Here is a 20341-nt window from a genome sequence, read left to right on the forward strand (position 1 = left end):
CAAACAAATCTGAATGCCTCTTAAACCCACCTTTTTCTTTTGACAACTGCATGAGAACAGAGAGTGCAGCGAGCTGTTCTTCCTTTAAATTTAGCTTCTACCTCTGTGGAAACTCCTTCTAATACCCCAGTATTCATTGCCTGGTCTTTCCATTCAAGCGGAAAGGGACAATGGACCTGATTTGGCTGGCCCATTCTCATGACAAATTATTAGCTTCATAGCTACAGGGAAGTTACAGAAAGGCAAAACTGAGCACATGTCTAAACAGAAAACACCATTGACTTCCGTTACATCTGAGGTGAGGAAGGGTTTTGTATCTGTACTAGTGCTTGTCCCCGGCAGTGGGAGTGTAGCAGCTCTGTATCTCACACCTTTTTGTCACAAGATGAGCAGCATCCAGCACTGGTACCACCCCAGACGGATGTGGTGTCCTCAGAGTCCACGTGAGGCTCTGGACTTGCTCATGAATCTGGTTGACATGGGATTTTTCTGAAATTAGAACATCTGCCCCATTTTCAGTAAAGCCTCCAAGATGCCAGGGCTGTCCCTGTTAGCAAGGACACTCCTTGAAAATTAGGACATCTGATAACCTTAAAGAAGGAGGGTAATTAATCTCATACCTGCAACATTTTCTCCTAAAGAAACAGTGATAAAAGTAACCTCCTATTAGAATACCATTAAATGCAGTTATTATGCAATGCTCGTTACATAACCCCGCTTTACCAATGCCGGGTATTTTATTTTCAGGCAGAATTCACTTTCACAGACTTGCCCACATATGAACATATTTAAAAGTATGGATTGCCTCTCTCAAAGGACAGGAAAAAAGCTTTGGTCCTAGATACATTTTCAGCTAAATGGATGAACGGCAGAATGTCTGCCAATATCTCAGATGTAACTTGAATCCTTAAGAAGTCTTTTTGAGAATCCCTTTTCAGCTAATTCCTTTCAGAGGAGTCATAAATTTCATATAAGCATTTGCAAATCCAAATATATCACCCTATGCAGATATTTGGTACCATCTGAATTTCAGCTAAAACTGCACTGTGAATCTGTTCAAAATTTAAGGATAAGCAAAATTTGACTAAGTAAAGCATGACAACTTGCACATTTGTGGCTGTATTTATCAAAACTATTTTTGTCATCTATTTTCCTTTATCCCTCCTTCCAATGAGGAGCAGGAATAGTGATGCATTCCCTGTTCTAATAAAATATACAGTCTAATTTTACTTAATAGGTTCAGTTAGTTTAGAAATAAATTCTAACTTCCAAAATAGACATTTGGATATTTTGCTTCTTGGTGTCTCAGCTCAAGTTCAAGACAAATAAAAATTCACAGCTAGGAAAAAAATGAATTAACAACAGTGCATGTGAAATTCTGACAAGGCAAGATGCATTTTTAAAAGATTATGTTTAAATAGAAAGGATGGAAACTTTCAAAACAGAAATCCCTGCAAAGTACAAGCATTATTATATAAAAATCATTAATAAGCTGCTTTTTTTCTTTCCAGGTATTGGAAATATTGAACATTTACTATTACCTATTAAATTCATCCCAAAACATTGCATTGATAAGGAGCTTGGAGGTATGCTATGTGACAATTGCTAATGAGTGTATAAGCAGCTGATTAGTATTTCAGGTAGATCATCATCCTTTGGTAATAAATCCTGACAAAACAGTAAGTTTAGTTTTTCTTTTACATAAATGGTTCTATTATAATGAATCATTTCTATCACTGTACCTTCTAAAATTAAAGCTTAGGGGATGTTTTCAAAGCAATTATCAACTGCCTTCTGGCTGTACAAGCTAATAATGGACATTTCTCTATCTTACAAGCCCACGTATCTGCCTTATGACTTACAAGTAACTCAAGTTGCTACTCATCATACACACCGCTTGCATACCCTACCTCCGAACACAAAATACTGTTCACACAGCATAAAATTATCCTATGCAAAGCATAGCAAGAAAGTTAGCATTAGTGTCCTGTACCTGAAATTCTCCAGCCGCTGGGATTGTGTCACTGAGCCAAGAGATGAATTATGCAGATGAGGAGCTACCCGTTACAGCAGGACGGCAGGAGTGAACACGGTGTGATGTACTCACCCAGGACCAGCTCCAGAGGGGTCTGACCATGAGCTAGAGGAGAGGAACCTCTCCTGGAAGGGGAGCACTCTCTCTCCACCCCTGCAGCCTGGTCTCTCCTCTCCTGTCTGTCCTCGCCTCGCTCCCCACGGAGCGCACACTGCCTGGAGAAAGGCAGGAGCAGCAGTGCGCTCCTAACGCGCAGCACGCAGCGAGGGCAGCGGAGGAGGGAACAAGAGGAGGTAGTTGTTCCTTTATTAACAAACCCTGAAAAATAAAGTGACGTTGCTACTGTTTCCCATGCCAGGTCTTTTAAACTGTCTCTTCAGTAGCTCGCAAGGAAGGCAGCAAAGAAAGTGGCTTCATTTGCCCTGTCAGCCCCTGTACGCCTCTTTTTTTTAATGCACCGTGGCTATGCAAGAAAATAAAGCCTGGTCTTTGTGCACACCTGAGGCTACTGAGCAGGGCAAAGATAGTTCTTTACTCATGAAACAAATGGTAAGCATGTGCAAAACTAAGCCAGACAAGATCCACTGAAGTTAGAGACACTTAAACCAGAAATCATGACTTTTAGAAACCACTATTCGGAAATGCTACTGTAAAGACAGGAAGGCAGTAAGAGTTCCAACCACTGCCTGCGAGATTTACACAAGTGGTGTATATGAAATGTAAGACTATTGGCAAAGGAAATCTTCACACTAAACCCAAAATACCATGCAAGTTATCAGTTATGAAAATATCTCTGAAAATATGAGGTAGTGGATTAAATGGGATCAAGCAGAAGATGAAACTGAATCCCAGGCTCCCTCCCTCTTAACCTCTCAACTATAAGAGGGGAGGCAACTAAGTCATGGATCCTATTGCTCAGCTTCTCTGCAGAGGTTGTGACACCATGTGTAAGCCTATCTCTCTTGCTTTGTAAAACCTGTCTGAATGGAACTATAACAAATTCAACTTAGAGCTTGGAGGAAATAAAGGAAAAGAGAAAAGAGAAAGACAGGTTTTAATAGTGTCCATTTTTTTAAATGTCCACACAAAAATAAGCAAGCCATGTAGTAGTAAACTACATTAAATATATATATATGTATATATAGAGACACATACACCATGTTCCTACTGCTTCTATGTCTGTTCTGAACATCCATCATTTCCTTGTTTCTCCTCACATTCGCAACAAACCAGTAGGTGCACCTGCATGAGCCTGCAGGAGGTTCAGTTCCCCAGAACAATCCTGTCTGCTATTTTAACACTAAACACCAAACTGTCAAAATCCAGTCATTTCCCACAGATACACATTCTACCCCATTAATAAAAGACAGAATTGTGATTAGAAAAAAAAAAATTAAAAAAAATCCAGAATAAAGGAAGCTTTTAGTGTTGCTTTTTAAAACCATCCTCAAATTCTCTCAGTAAAAGTTAACATATTTTAAGGGTGCAAATTGTTTATCACTGTCACACTATGAAAAAGGGATCAAATTTGCATTTCAATCTGTAAAGCATACCATTTTCTCCTACAGACCCAATAAATATTTGTGATACAGTGATATTGTGATATTATACCTTAGAAGACCAAATTCCACCAGTTGATGGGTTCTTGACCAATCTGAATTTAAAGTATTTCACATGTACAGCAGACCTGTAACAGCACAGTTGAGACAAACGAGCAGTCTCGGATTCTTGTTTGTTTTGTGATTGTAAAAACCACTAGAGAGAGCCTCACTCAACTATTAAAACAGTTAAAATCTAAGAATTAAAACACTTTAAAATCTTACAGAAATTGTGGCCCTATATGACATGTTAAAAAGGTACACTTGAGGCATGCAAATGATCAAAAAGAAAACAAAATCGTACCTTACCAAGAAAGCAGTATGTGCAACATCCATAAAATATATTTATAAAGTACCAAGAAGAAATTGCTGTTGGTAAAATGACTTATAAATATGATCAAGATCTATTTGATATGACTCGGCCTATTAAAAAAGGCATGGAGTTTTATTCGTATGTCATGTCCAAAGAAGAACTTGAGCAAGTAAGCATTGAAACTGTAATAAATTGCTGGGCTTTGTACACTTACAAATCCAGAATGTTAAATCAAGTCAGAATTAAAACACGTTTAACTCATCTTTTCCTGGTGTTTACCAGTAAATACAGGTATTAAAATACAGGTGTATCCTCAGATATACTTTCCTGCCTCACAGCTACTTACAGTCTAAGCCAATTGCTAAAATCACAGCACACTCTGTCACTCAGAGCAGTTTGCTCAGCACCACCTCCCCATGCACCCACCCGAAGCCCCATTCACCCCAGCAGTCCTCGGCCAAACTTACAGTCCATTTCCAACCAGTTCTGCTGAAAAGTAACTCTTTGATTTATCAGGGGTTTGCACACATTGTACAGAATAGTATGGAGCTGATTTAAAGCAGACAGAAAGTAACCCATAAATATACTTCACGATTATTCAAAGCCCAAATGGCACCACGACCTGCCAAAGTACACGGTGCACTAAGCACAGGAGGCCCCAAATGCAGCCAGGTCTGTACACCCGAACAATGAGTGCCTGGAGCTCGGGGAGGGAAGAGGAGCAGGCAGAAGGGAAATGTCACCTCCAAGCAAACACTGCTGGCACTGCAACGCTTATACACATAAACACTTCTTCATACTAATTCCCGTTTTCGAGACCCTATGTGTTTACTATCAGCACTCTCAACCTCAGCAGAGGAGTCTAAAGTTAATTAACTTATTTACCTTACCATTATGATACTTTCCATCCTGAGTAACTTGGGAACGGGTTTATCTACATTTATAGACTTACATGCTTATTTCTTTGTTACTACTGTGATCAACCCAAAAAGGAAAAAGTCCTGCAGGGATGCTTAAAAATTATAGAACAAAGTGCCAGAAGTTTGGTTCAGGGGGCAGGAAATGGACATTCAAGACCATTCCCAGATACTACTTTAGGAAAGTCATTTTTGCCACTTCTCTAAGTTTGCACAAATCCCAGAATAACTGAATGTTGTCTTCCCATTACATTAAAAGAATCACCTTTGTTAGACAGATACATACACATTTCCCTGTACATAAGTTACTAGCCTAGGTAAACTTGTTAACAAATAGGATATTGTTTCTTATCCAAGTAGGTAGTAGGAAAACTGTGTAATCTATGTAAGACAAGATACAGTAAGTCATACAACATGATAAATCACTGTATCAAGGCATATATATGGGGTTAAATGAGAGAGTAAGATGTCAAGAAATGACTAAAGAATGGAGGTGATAGAAAGCCAGTGGGAGGGTCCTGTTGCTTGACAGAAGGGCATAACACACTGCTGGTTCCTTAAGCTGTAACAGCTTTGGAATTGCATTTTTCTCTCTAAGAAATCAGAAGGTCATTTTCAGCCACATTTTAAAATCTACAATATCATTTAAAAAAAAAAAAAGGCAGGAGAAATTAGGAATTAAATGAATCACAGAACTGGGAGGCAATGAATTTGGCAAAGGGCAATAGGAAACAGAGGACACCTTTACTTCTATTTCCATAAATGTAGTAGTGTGTTTTCAACATTAAGAATAAAACAGCTCATTTAGAAGAAACTAGGATGTTTAAACAAAAACTGTCTACCAAAAGGTTGCGATAGAAATGTGCGCTTGATTAAATCAATGCACTGCATCTGTTACCGTTTCAGAGGCAACCTTTGTATCAGACATCCCATTTCTCATCTTCTGAACAATTCTGCTTACACCACCTTTCCATAAGCGAGTTGGAAAAGGTGTAAGAATTATGAATGATGAAAAAGGCTACCAGGGATGCACAACCGGCCCCAAAACCTGCGTAACCAAAGGAAATTCGACCTCACCTACAGAAAGGGAAAACCAAACTCAACTGCACAGGTTTTTTTGTGCTACGGCAGCAGTATCCAAGACATACCACTGCAGCACATTTTTAGACGTATAGACAGCATCTGAGCTGTCGTATTTTATAAAGGTGTCAAATTTCTGTCCCCAAAGGTAACTGGGAAGTGCAAGACAGCCATTATGTCTCCAGATTTTAAAGACAATCACAAACCCCTGTAATACAGTATTGACTATCATTATAATACACACCAATGTACAAATACAAATGCTGAAACTCTACAGCTTTATGCAGATTGAGTGCAAGGATGAAGGATGTCCTGAGCCACTGGCATGGGGAGGTAGTCACTGAACAGCTTCCTTTCAACACCAACTTCTGGGCAGTAGTCCGAACATATGCAGAAAGCCAGGGAGCAGCAACCTCCCCTTCTCTCTGTGCCAATCAAGAACTGAGCCAACATATCTTACAGGAAAGTCGGACATGGGAGACCTTCTTTATGCCATAAACTTAGATGCCTAAGCAGGACAAAACAGTCTTGGTCCACTGATCTCTGGTATCAGAATTGGCAGGCCGCAAAAATTGATCACTTACCAATTTTCAAGCCAGAATAACATAAAGGAATAAAATGGGGGAAAAAACCTGAATCTATTTCATAGCCTCTATCATCTATGCACGTTTCTTTTATCTGTAAGACTGCCCAATGTCCATAACAGCTCAGTTACGAACGACTCAAACATTCTTGCACACAACTTTATTAGTCTAAATTCATCCAAATGCATCTGTCCTGACAAACCTTTCTGTAATATAAGAACAGATTTTCTGCTTGAGGAGAAAGTTTCAAAAGTAAATGTCTGATACTTTTTAAAGTTCTACAAAAGATTTCTTTTAGAGGAACGATACAGTCTTTTTAAGTAATTCATCTGCTTTTTAAGTAGCTAGAACAGTGTAAGCCTAAGTTGTAAAACCCCTTTCAACCTCAGTAAAATTATCACTTAATTATATGCTAGGTCAGAACTCCTCAACCAAGAGAACAGGATTTAAATATCACATTCACATACTCTTCTCCTCAGACTGTTCTCACAGTCTGAATCCATTCCCCATCATGGTTTTTTCTATAATTACAACAATGAAAATATACAAACTATAATAAGAATGTCCCAAATATTTGGCCAAAACACAAATACAGCTTTAAAAATATCCTTCTCTCATTTAAGAAGGCCTACTAATCCCAGATAACAAACCTTCAAGTAGGAAGTTCCTGGAATTTACATGTTAAAACTGTTATACTCTGATCCCAACTACAGAATCAGCACACGTGTGCACGGAAGAATCCCAAATCCATAGGACACCCAAAAGAAACCCTTCCGTGTGAGCATCTCCCAAGTCAGCCAAACAGCTGTGACACCCAGTCCAGGCCTATGGGAATAGCTGGGGCTGGGCTGGTTGTTGGGAGCTCTTGGCTGGCTCTCAAAGCTGGTAGCACCCATAGAAGATACACAGGTTACAAAGCCCTGTAACAGTACCTTGCAAAGAAGCACTTAGTGTGTGATGTCCCTGCCAACGGCAAGTGGTTGAGACCAGGTGATCTTAAGGTCCTTTCCAACCCTAACTACTCTATGATTATATCTCCCAAGAAACTTAAACAGTAGCTACTCATGGAACAATTATGCAGCCTCTTCAGCAAAACAAACACAGGAAAGTAGGTCTTCATTTTCTGACATCTGATTTGCTTTTGGTATGAAGTGCCAGGTACTTTATTAAAAAAAAAAAAAAAGAAATCTTGACCTTTTTAATGAAAAAGAGAAAAAAACAAACCTGCCAAAACAAATAAAACATCCATAGAGAACGAGAAAGTCCAGTACACCTTTTACCACATCATTTAGCAAAAGAGAATTTACAACTGGATGTAGTACGGTCATTGCACATTTCAAAAGGTGTAATTTAGGGAAAAGTATGTTTTGCAGTTATTTGAGTGGTGCAACTATGCTATTTAAATTCTTTGTATTTAATTGATCTGGAACCCAGCAGCTGCTTACCCTTTAGCAAGTGCAGTACAACTGCTTCTCTGAACACCCTGCTGATACCTTCACCAGCCTTTGCATGGAAGTACTGGGACATTTTGCACTTTAGTTGCCAGATCAGATATAACCAATACATGTAGTATCCCTGTTACTGTCTTTTATATTTTACAGAGTCAGAGTGATTGCTGTTTAATAAATTACTGTATTTCCCTGAAATTCAGGAACATCATTAAGGTCTTTAAACAGAAGTCATCAAAACAGAAATTGTTCTCTTTTTTCCTCAGTGTGCCAAGGGCTGGAGGGATCACAAAGACCATGCTGTTTTCCCTGCCTGTTTAGCTAAAGCCGTGCAAAAGCCACCTGAAAGGAGAAGAGCAGCTTGCCTAACTCCCATCATTGCAACGTGTTTTCTGAAGCTAAATGGAACCTTCAGAATTCTTCTTTCAGATTACTAAAATATACACATACTCAAAGACATTTCAGAAGATGAAGCAGGAAAATATGAAGAAACAGTTTATTTGTCCTTATACAAATGACAAATCTCTCGGGTTAATAAAGTATACACCAATACCCTCATTACTTCATAAATCTGGGAGCGTTTCGTACAGTCATTCAAGCACTACTGTATCATGGCAGCACTATGCCACCAATGCCAAAACTCCAGAATACTTTCTCCAGAGCCACTTTGCAAAACTTTTCATGACCTGACAAACAGGTAATGGTCCAGGGGGAAATACTCTGCTCCAGCAGCACATTAATGCAAATTAGGAGAAGGCAAGATTTATTCTTCATTACTCACCAGTGTCCTATCTTGCATCAACTCATTTGCTTCAGTAGAAGCCACTTACCAGCCTGAGAATTTCCATGTTCTTCATCCAGCAGACGATAACACAGACCTAAGCGATTACCTCTTATAAGTGTAAAATAGTATAACAAAAAGTCATTCTTCACATTTCAGACTGTCTCTAGAAAAACACACATGAAAATAAGAAACCACTGTGCATCTCTAAAAATCCCACCAACCTCCTCTGCTAGCAAGCGCTACTCAGTTTGAGTTTCCGAATAAGCCCTGTATGTACTAAAGTTTCAGCCTGGGCACTCTGAACAACTGAGTTAATTTTCACTTCACCACGTGGAATTCAGAAATGCTAGAGATGATAATTTCTTGCTGAGATTGGAGATTAGTATAAATCCAACCACTGCATATGAGTGACTAAAAAATTCATCATCATCATTCATTTTGCTCCTATTTATTCCAGCAGGTTAAATTTAAACCATATTTATATTAGTATTTTGCATGAGCATCATAATATAACTTAGAAAAGAAAATGCTGCCCAATGTTATTTTAAAATCTAAAAAACCACCCTCTTCTCCTGCAGAAAAAACTTTAATACTTGCAAACATCATAAAAATATAAGCTGGTGGTCCTCAAAAACCCACTTCCCTTCTTGTACAGCATCTTGTATTTTTCCACGTTTCTGAAAATGATTTGTAGAAGAGCTTAACACATCATAAAACTGAAGGGATACGTTTGGCTTATAACACATACAATGGAAAGTGATATTGAGAAGGAGAAACCTTTTTACCTTTACCAAGAGCCCTTAAGCATCAAACATTCATAAATATCTTTAAATATATTTATAAATTATGAGTGGGTGACTTTGATATGGAAAGCTTTTGCAAGCAGCAATGAACTGTATTTGTGGGTTTTATATATACTGTTATGCACAAAAAGGATAAAAATTGGAAAAGACAATACTGAAAAGGAAAACCCATTTCTAAAGGTATTCCCATCTTTGACTCACAAGCTCAATACAAGAAGCTGTTCAAGACTGTTCAGACAGGCCTGTATCACCCCCACAGAGGCAAACTGACATAAATTCTCTTACAACAGCCTGGAGGGACCCTCTTCAGAATCCTACCACACAGCCGGGTGGAGTTATCTTCATTGAAAGAACATTTTAGCACAGAGAAAAAAGACAAAAATTAGTTACTTTGCTCACAGGACAAATTCTTGGTTCTGGCCATAGGATTCGGGATTTCTTTCTTAGCTTCTGGACCAGTAATTTGCCTTTAATTTGGAAGAAAAGCAAACCCGATCAAACCTGTTCTCTATTGCCCCCTCAGTAAACTCAGAACATACACACTAAGCTTACATGTTGTAACAGATACGCAGGCCTACATCTACATCACTCAGCACTCAGACACCCCAATATAACAGTGGATTTTTCCAACACTGAACTCGTGACTATACTGGTTAGAAAAAACAGACCCCAAAATATGTCAGATTCATCCCTTATTCTATACTGCCAGGAAGAAAATAGATAGCAAAGGTGAAACTGTCACTTCCCACCTTAGTATTAAAACTCATGGTTTTGACCATCTGGAAGTTCTCTCTGAAAAAGGTATCGTGTTGTATTGTACCTGTGTTCTTCAGGAAAAAACACGTTATCCTTGAAAAACACTAGTGTGACAAGCTTTCAACAGAAAGGTTAAATATCAAAGTCAAACTACTCGTACCTCCTCCATCATACACACAGAAAGCATGGGAATTTTGGTTGCAGGTTTCTATTTACTAACTTCTGTTATTTTTTGTTAATTTTTTATCATATTATATTAGGTACTTTGCAGTTAGCATTATAAACTTCATTCTGCTCTGCATAAATTACATAAAATCTTGAACTTCACAGATTGTTTCTATGATAAATCTACAAACAGCAAAGATGCTCACCAGACATGTTGGCAAGAGAGCTGCGCCAAGGGGACTGACTTAAAGGTCCTTTTTCCAGTTTAAAAACTGACTTCTTTTATAGTGGCCTCTGCAAGTATTAGAAGTTGAAAATCACAGTAAATATCAGGATGTTCCCCTGTAACTTCAGAGATCCCTTGGATGCCTAAATTTTTGCTTGGTTGGGTTTTTTGCAGAACTGGAACAAGATTCTCCTGAAACAATGGAACAGTTTTGTGAAAGCATTTCTTACAGGTCATTTCAAACATTGCAAATTTGAGAGTCAGCTACTCCAAAGCTACTCACAGTAATAAAAATTTTCCTATGGACTTTAATATCCCACCTCTCATCTCTATCTCTAATGAATGGCTTACAGCAATGGTCACTCAGGTGTTAAAAATAACATATTAATTCAGATTTTAAAATTCCCTGACAGCTGATGAGAAACAAGGTCACAATTATTTCTTTGACAAACAGGCATCCCAAGAAGTGCTATTTTCTTGTCGTTCTCTTACATTTCCCTGGATGTCACATCTACTTGTTACTGCCATAACTTGGGAGCAATGTGACTTCCAAGCTCTCTCTTATCATCACATTGGAGAGGATCTGAATTTACTACTCCAGAATTACTGTTCCTGCATAATAGCAATGAGTTGGATTTGCTTCACAATACGAATGCCTGGTTCGTGCTTAGCTCAAAGGATTTTGCATTTACGTTGCTTGGTTTTAAATACTTCTATTGTATTTCTCTTTTTGGGTTGGTTCTGCCCACCCTTCTGGATGAGAATCTTCAAACATGCCAGACACAACAATCGCACTGCAGAAATGTTAAGGACTTGTATGCCCTTGAAGTATGACAAGCATGGTGATTGTTTTAATCTCCTTTTAAGCACTGCAGGTAGCAGTCCAGTCCTCCTCCTATGTTTTCAAGTGGTCAGTTGGCTTTTCCCGAACAAAACTCACCACATTCTTACTGCAGAAGTTAAAATTATTCTGGGTGCTGTGGAACAAAATGGTGCAAATACACAAGGAGAAAGTTGCACTTGCTGTTAAGAAATAATACTGTTACATAAAAGCAGCGAAATGGGACGTTATTGAAATGGCACATGGACTTCTCAGTCTGGTCACCTGCCTTTCACACTAAGCAGAAGCAGATCTTCTCACCATCCTCTTCTGCTCTGTCAGCTTGCCTGCTAACCTGATCCACATCTTCACACACCAGAGCCTCAGCCATGAGGGAGCAGGCTTCTAACAGATGGTAACAGTGTAATCTGTGCTTCCTCTTCAGTTAATAGCGCTTCAAGTGAGTCAGGATGAACTGACAGATCTCCAAGAGACCCAGTGTCACCTGGGGACATGAACCCCCGGCTCTGAGGAAGCCAACCCCCTGGTATTCAGCTTGACCTAGGGCTGACCTCATGGGCACAGGGAGCAAGAGGCCTTGGGAAACAGCTATTTAAAGCTCATTACAATATCAATGTCAAGCTCAAGGGACTGCCAAATCCACTTAATCCTTCCTGCTGAAAACATACCTTCCAAACCGAAAGCCTATTTATCTCAATCTTACTTACGCAAAGCTGACTTATTTTCTTCTCCTTCAAGAAATCTCTGGAGTTACTGCTCCATTAACTTGAAAACTGTTCAATGCTGCACAGCACCTCTTCATTTTACCCTCTTTATATATGACTTAATGGTTCCTTTACTTCCCCCATCAGAACGAATTACCAATAAACCTCGCTGTAATCTGTTTACTACATCCTGTTCATCCAGTTTAGATTGTCCTAAGCATCCGTAACAGCTTAGACATTCCTTATGTAACAGGGCTGGAACATCAAGACTTACCATGCCTGAGTGCACACAAGCCTACAACTGGCCTTCCACAAGTCACAACACACATCTCATTTGAGCTTCATTTATATTTTCTATAGGAAATGGATACTTCAATTCTTTTATGTAGGTGACATACATTCCACGGGTTTGCCATCGTTTTAATAGGAAGAAACATAAAACATAGCTTTTATTTTTATTTTTGCAACATTAACATTGTATTGAGTTTGTGTCTTTCTTTGAAGCAGCCTTACTAAGAGGAAAATGACAGCACAACAATATATCTTGTTTCTGGCTGGAAAAGACGTTCAGTCACTGTTTTATTGTTCCAAGGATGTCGTAACCATAGACACAGTAACTTCAAGGAATTGCTGCCAATACTCAGAGAGGTAGATACTGAAAGAATAACCAAGTAGATTCAATAGGCTTCTCTTTCACTCAGTAATGCCCACATAGGGCATACGGATCAGTACAGTATGAAAAACCATCATGATGCTGTACTCCCCTGAACTGTTACGTGGGCTGTAGCCACTTTTTAAATTAAAAGTGAGGTTTTCCCCTGTGAATGATGCTTCTACATTTCAAATAAGTAGCACACTCTGGCTCCAGGAAGACCTTAGTGTGGTCTAATAATAAGGATAGGAAAGAGAGACAAGTCTTGTAGTGACAGGAGAAGGAGCAGTTTTAAACTGACAGGGAGACTGAGCTGAGCTCTTAGGCAGAAGTTCTTCCTTGTGAGGGTGCTGGGGCGCTGGCACAGGGTGCCCAGAGAAGCTGTGGCTGCCCCATCCCTGGCAGTACTCAAGGCCAGGTTGGACACAGGGGCTTGGAGCAAGCTGCTCTAGTGGAAGGTGTCCCTGTCCGTGGCAGAGGCTGGAACTGAATGGGCTTTAAGGGCCCTTCCAACCCAAACCAGTCTGGGATTCCATTTCCTACATCAATTCTGGGATGCGATTTTCATACTGCTCAGAAAACAAAGCCAACAAAGTTATAAATGAATTTTGGAAAAATCAAAGTGTGAAGTCATGGCTAAAACAGGACTATTACATTTAGAACCCAGAAGAAACAAAACACAAGTGTTAAACCACCAACTCAAACGTGCCATTATAGATACACAGGTGCAGAAAAGTAACTACAGTCAAAAGTTATACTAGCTGCCACTCTGTCAGGAATCCCTCACTTGAAGCATCTTTAGAAATCATTTAAGATAACAGAAATGACCCAGGAGAAAACAATTCTAAAGACTGAAACCTCCATAAACCCTCATGAACGATGCCAGTCTTTGCAAAACTATTCTGCCAATAAGCTCACAAAGAGAAGAGAGGGAGAAGTCAGTAATTCCAAACCTGATCACACTGACCAGGCGGTTTCATTTCTGAATGCTTTAAGAAGATTTCTGAATACTTTTAAGAATTACTCTCAGCAATTCAACAGCTTTTGCTGAGAGGACAGGTCACCGCTTCTTTTCACTATCTTCCTGTTGACTTTGGATTGTCAACCAGAAAAGCACACAATTTAACCCCCGTCTGATGGCACCCCAGTAAAATCTCACCTGTCCAATTCAGTTCCCTTCTATACAGAAAATCCACCTGGAGTTCACTGTATAATTTTAGTCTCTTTAATAAATCATCACACAAAAGATCCAATATTTTTTAAATACCGTTATTAATTCCATTACCACCAGGTAATCCAGGCTGAAATTTGGAAGCAGCAATATCTGACTTGAGGGTAAACCCCCAAAAAGAAGCTGGGAAAGGAAGTTAGCCATTTAGGGAGAAAAATAATACATCAGCCTGTCAGGCGTTTAAACCTTTCAAACACACTGCAATGTGTAGTTTGGGTACAAATATAACAACATCACTGAAGAAATCAATGATCACAAGCAGGACATCCATTTCTCACCCTATGCTGATTTTGCTGCAGCTCTTGCACAAAATAGAGGATCAGAAAGAGCATATTGTCCTTCATTTAGGTTTTCACACCAATCTGGAGTTATTCAAAGGTTCTTTCCCATTCTTCCCACACAGCTGCACAAAGAAGAATATATGACTAGTGGGACAACAGAGACTAGAAATTAATATAGGCCAAAAGCAAACTTCAGGAGGCAGAAATAGAAGCCTACAGATGGGGATGGGGTTTGAGGGTTTTTTTTCTTAGGACAAGGTCTCTCAAGAGAAATGTCTGGAAAACCCCAAAGCAAAAGGGTGATAATTTTGGTGTCCACTATACAGCTGCTGTAAGTGGCCGGAACCAAGGGATCAGGCGAGGTGAATAGGAGGCATTTGTCTCTGCAGCACTGACCCCAACAGGGACCCCTTTACTCCGTATGTCTGGGAAGGGGGAAAATTGAGGACCTCAAGTCCATCATCTTCTGAATTTCTTAGGTTGCTGTCAAATGCCATTTTTCCCTCCAATCACCATGACCTGCTTCACAGCAGTCCAGAATGAATTTCCTGAAAAGGCTGTAGTAGGCTTGATGACATGGGGTTTTGTATTCCTCAGTGTCATTCATACTGCTTATTTTCTCTTCCTAATTGTGGTATCTGTGGGTGTGATGTAGCTGGTAGAGCAGCTGGTTTCAGAGAAGTGGATGATGCTAGCATGCTGACAGTTCCTTTTTCTGCTACCTGGCAGCTACACGAAGTTGCAGCCTTCCTCTGACAAAGTCAAGGGAGTGTTAAGCCCACAGAAAACAAGAGGCTTCCTTCCAAGCCAAGCTGCCCATGTCTGACTGTACTCTGAGAGACACTGGAACCAAACCCACCCACAAACCAGTGCAGTGATACCAAGTGGGCCTCAAAGCAGAACATGCACAGCGGTCCAGTTAGCCACTGCAGCCCAATATGCAGCTACAAACCAGCCCCTAAAGGCTCACTGGCAGTGCTGTGCCACTCTGAATCGAAAATACACCAAACTAGACAACTGTGTAAAGAGAATTCTAAGAATATACCATGTTTGATGGTACCCCTTAAAACAACTCCCCCAAACTGTCGTTGTTCACAAGCTTAACTACCAGCCCCAACCTTAAGGCTTTTCTGAGAACTTACACCTACATGACTGATTTTCCACTTGGACCAATACTGAAGTTACAGTCCCAACCTTCCAGGCTGGTAGGGGGAAGAGTACCACATCTCACTCTTAGCTTATTGCTGACATATGTGCTATTTTAGACAGATAAAATCCAAGTAAGTAAATTTTCCTGTCCTAGCTCCAGAGTGAACTCTCCAGAGGTTCACTGGAAAAGAACAGAGCACTCCAGCGGCTGGCACTGAGACTTAATTTCAAGGCTTCATTAACAGCAGCTGCACCCTGATTTCAGAGCTGAACCTACACCGATCAAGAGATAGCTTCAGGCAAAACCTTAACGGTAGTACCATAGGCACAAAAACCTAAGATAAGGATTGCATTAAATATTAAGTAATACTCTCATTTAAACACACAATCTCTTCATTTTTCACACTGTCATAAATTCACTCTTCTTTCACTTGGTGAATAGGACCATACAAAGACAGGTCTAAGCACACTGGTCATCTGTTGAAGTCCACCAATTCTATCGTCCCTACGACTTGCTTGAAAACAAGCATACTCATTTAAGTGCCTTCCAGTTAGACCTCACATGTATGTTAATAAACACACACAGTAAATTCAGCACAAAATATTAGGTAAAGGCAAGTCTTATGGAGTCAGTTATTTCTCAGAATGCTTAAGATTAATGACATCAGGCAGACAATTACAGGAATAATGTCATTCAGGGGCTTTAAGAATTACTCACAGTTGTAATCCATTTTCCTAATCCAATGATTGGTAATGAACAATAAAACATTCTGGTCATCTGCTGCAAAAATATTTCATAAATAATTATTTTATTCACTGATACCAGAACAGGAGTAACTGCACAATTAAAATAACACATTTTTGGCCTAGTATACCCAGCAGAATTGGGGATATTTCCCACGTTTAACAGGTGAATTTTAACATATATGGTATGAATAGGTACCTGGAAGCATTACAGACTTCTGCATTTAACACACCACAATGAAGTATGTCTGTAATAATACAAGCAAATCTTCTGAAATACAGTACTGACATTTTCTGGTAGAAGATGTTGGGTTTTCTTGCAGTTTGTACTATTAATACACTGGTAAAATTAGAGGTTATGCTCACAAAACAGGTTTCCTTCGCCGCAGTTTTATCAAAACACTTTTGCTTGGGATTCAGCATTCTCTCCCCAGGAAACGAGGCTTTTGTAATGCTACCCATTCCTGACTCCCCTGATAAATTTGGAATTCATTTGCCAGTTACAACACCACAGGATATCATGCTCAGCATATAAAGTCGGGGGAAGATGAAGAAAGTGGGGGACATTGGGAGTGATGGTGTTTGCCTTCCCAGTTATGTCACTGTTACGTGTGATGGAGCCCTGCTTTCCAGGGGATGGCTGAACACGACTGCCCATGGAAAGTGGTGAATTAATTCCTTATTTTGCTGCCCTTGTGCATGCAACTTATGCTTTACCAATTAAACTGTTTCCACTGCAACCCAGGAGTTTTCACTTTTAGCCTTCTGATTCTCTGTCCAATCCCATAATGGGGGAATGAGCAAGGCGCTGTGTGGGGCTTAGCTGAGGAATGTGAAGGGAGGCAGGGAACTGAGAAGGGAAAAGCAGTTGTGCACCTACCACAGTAAGATATGGATATCATGAGGGTGGTCTAGAGACAGAGATGGAGATCAAATGCAAAAGGTTAATTACAGGGGAAGGAATGTGGACATTACAGCATAAGAATTTATGGGCACAGCACAAGATTTGTAGGTAGTCCAACTTCAGAAATCGCGTTGTTTCTAAAACAACTTGTCTAGCTGTGTGCTCATATGAAATAAGTGCAGTCATGTCAGCTACCATCTAACACACTGGAAACAAACCACAGATAAAAGATACAACAGAAAAAGAACTACTATTGAAATGTTCTTAACGCTTCTTCTCACATGAGTTGAAAGATGACAATATGATTGTCAATAGGTAAAATCCAGATGGAGCTTCAGAAAGTTAATTTAAGCAGAACAGGTCCTTTAGATCTGGTTTCAAGGTAGAAGATTTCTGCACTCCTTGTCCTCCAGACAGGTTTACTCATCCCTAACGTCTGCCCTATTAGCCTTTCACCCCTTCACTGAGGATATAGTTGACCAGTAAGATCAGAACTCCCAATAGAACACACTGCATTACCTGCTTCCTCCTCCACCAGCTTTAATGGTATCAGCCCAGGCTGAACAGTAATTTTAAAGTGATTAAAAACAAAACCCAAAAACCACATACCAAAACCCCACCACTGCTCCTTCAAGACTAAGCAGAGGAAGAAAATGCTGAGCAGCAGCTGTCACAGAGTGGGAGGACAAGGACTAGAATAGGAGAACAAATTGCCAAAATCTTTTAAAATACCCTTCTTTAAGAAAATTAATCTCTTCTCACAAAGCCCGTTTCTTCAGTCTTTCAAACCGCTACAAATAACTGCATAACTGTTTATTGTTCTATTTTTATGTGTTCTTCCTTAGAAAACCTGTCAAAAGGTTTGCACGAAAAAACATCTCAGCCTTTGTAGACAGAGGAGTCCCAGAGCTACCCTGAAAATCATCCTGCACAAATACAGCCTTGTACAAATACATATCTAACAGCAGCTGCAATACTGGAACACAACACATGTGCCTTAAGTGCTCCCCTTCGCAGCCCTAAAAGTATGTTCAGATGACAGCACTGAAGCCAGCATAGAATGGCATAAAAATGGTAGACTTGATAGACACGCCATTGCTGCTATCAAACTTTCTGCTTAATAATTCATTATAGTTTATCTATACTGATTATAAATTAATGTTCAAATTAACCTCCACTAAACTATTCACAATTCAAACCTGGTCAGACAATTCAATAAGCATTCTTAAAAAAAAAAAAAAAAAAAAACCAACAAAAAAAACTTCTATAAGAATACATAAATATATATACATATATACATATATATACACACACAGAGGGGAAAAAAATGTTCTTAGGAATGTTAAGATTGCAAACCTGAGTGCTCAAGAGAGAAACAATGCCATTGGAATTGCTAATGGAATCTACTGCACCTTCCACAGGGTCTAACCCAACACACTCACCGTGGGCTGACCAGCTTCAGAACTGCACATCCCCTGGCACACGGAAAACTCAACACTGGCCTAAAATGTTTATTTTCAAATACTATGGCTCTATCCTCATGAAAGCAAACGGCTGAGAGAAAGCCTATTCTACTGAAGTGATTGAAGTCAAAGAGGAATCACGATTCTATGACCTTCTAAATCACAAGCGTGGCTTCAGCAACATGTACTGAGATGTGCAAGGGGTTACCAGGGCACAGGTTTTTGATATTGCCATCTGAACGATCAGTTGCCTTACGCTCAAGCCATCATGAGGCTGTGTTTGTACATGCTTTCTTCAGCTCATTTTCAGAAGTAGCCTGCTTACATAAGTACATACTTCTAAAAAAAACCCCAAAATTCAAACAATTAGCTTTAGATATACCCAATTCTAGGTGTTCCCTTTTCTCTGACATCTACTGGCCAATAAAATAACAACTACCTTTAACTGTGATTTTGACAATTAATTCGTAATTTAAAATTAAATTTCTAGATAAATCTTCACCAAAACGAAAATTATATTAAAAGAAAAGAAAACACGAGGTGAAATTCAAATGGAAGAACATATATTACTGCATCGCTTCAATTCATGGTAGTATTTGTCTCATTTAACCTAAATAGCCCAGCTTTTTTCCACAGAACATAAATAAAATTAAGGTCAAAGAAAAGATTCACTTGTTACCTCTGTAATAGATTATACTCTTAGCATGAATCCAAAAGATAATCATAAATTGCAAATAACTTCCATGTTTCATGGACCAAGTGATGAAGACAAATGAGACTGCTCTGAAAGCACATACCTGTCCAGACAGGCATTGCTGCCCAAAGTCCAGATGAAAAGAAGAAAGAAAAGTAACACCATTTCAAAGCATTAGAAAAAAGCACATAAAGCTTTTACATTTTATTCATATTGCTTGCACATTTGAAAAATGAACAATAGCTGTATCACAGTCATGTAATTTATATAGACTGTAGTCCTAAATTTGCATGATACAAAATGTCTCATCTGGTGAATGATCTGACTAATAGTCCATTATGATTTGCTTGGTTTGCTTCTCAGAGGTTGTCTTTCCATTGTAGAAATGAATGTTGTAGCTACACTGTTTTCTCCAGAAAATATCATTAAAAAGAATAACTGGAAAAGAGTTATCTGGTAGCCAATTCATGTATGCTTTATAAATAATTAGAGGGTCTTCTGTTCTACATAGCGCAAAATATAAAAAAAAAAAAAAAAGGAAAAAGCCAAGACCAGATACATGAAAAGGCCTGGACTGGTTTCAAATGGTGTGTAGAGCTTTGGAGTATCTTCACATGCAAAGAGGTGACACCTGTAGGTACATGTCTAAATTATTAATCACAGTTCTATTTTACAAAAAGGTTTCAATCAACTGCTTTTAAAGAACACATAGGGACAGGACAAGGGGGAATGGCTTGAACCTGCCCAGGGGAGACTGAGATGAGCTCTTAGGCAGAAGCTCTTCCCTGTGAGGGTGCTGAGGTGCCGAGGGTGCTCAGAGAAGCTGTGGCTGCCCCATCCCTGGCAGTGTTCAAGGCCAGGTTGGACACAGGGGCTTGGAGCAAGCTGCTCCAGTGGAAGGTGTCCCTGCCCATGGCAGGGGCTGGAGCTGGATGAGCTTTAAGGTCCCTTCCAACACAAACCAGTCTG

At 39.5% G+C, this 20341-nt stretch overlaps 1 protein-coding gene across 12 annotated transcripts in view; it reads right to left on the reverse strand.

Moving 5' to 3' along the window:
* The window catches only part of ATP2B2 (ATPase plasma membrane Ca2+ transporting 2), a 308443-nt gene that overhangs the window by 206740 nt on the left and 81362 nt on the right, over positions 1-20341 (reverse strand). Inside the window, exon 1 of one of the 12 annotated variants that reach the window (XM_061357891.1) lies at positions 2108-2258. The exons of 10 other annotated variants lie outside the window; for them this stretch is intronic. The gene's annotated coding sequence lies outside the window, so the exon portion shown is untranslated. Of the gene's footprint in view, positions 1-1993; positions 2259-20341 lie in introns of those variants that run through there. One more of the 12 variants, XM_061357892.1, reaches the window with a different exon arrangement.

This window comes from Neopsephotus bourkii, unplaced genomic scaffold (assembly GCF_033783945.1).
Source record: "Neopsephotus bourkii isolate Nb327-2 ecotype Australia unplaced genomic scaffold, CSIRO-AGI_Nbou_v1 NB_923, whole genome shotgun sequence".
NCBI classification, from domain to species: Eukaryota; Metazoa; Chordata; class Aves; order Psittaciformes; family Psittacidae; genus Neopsephotus; species Neopsephotus bourkii.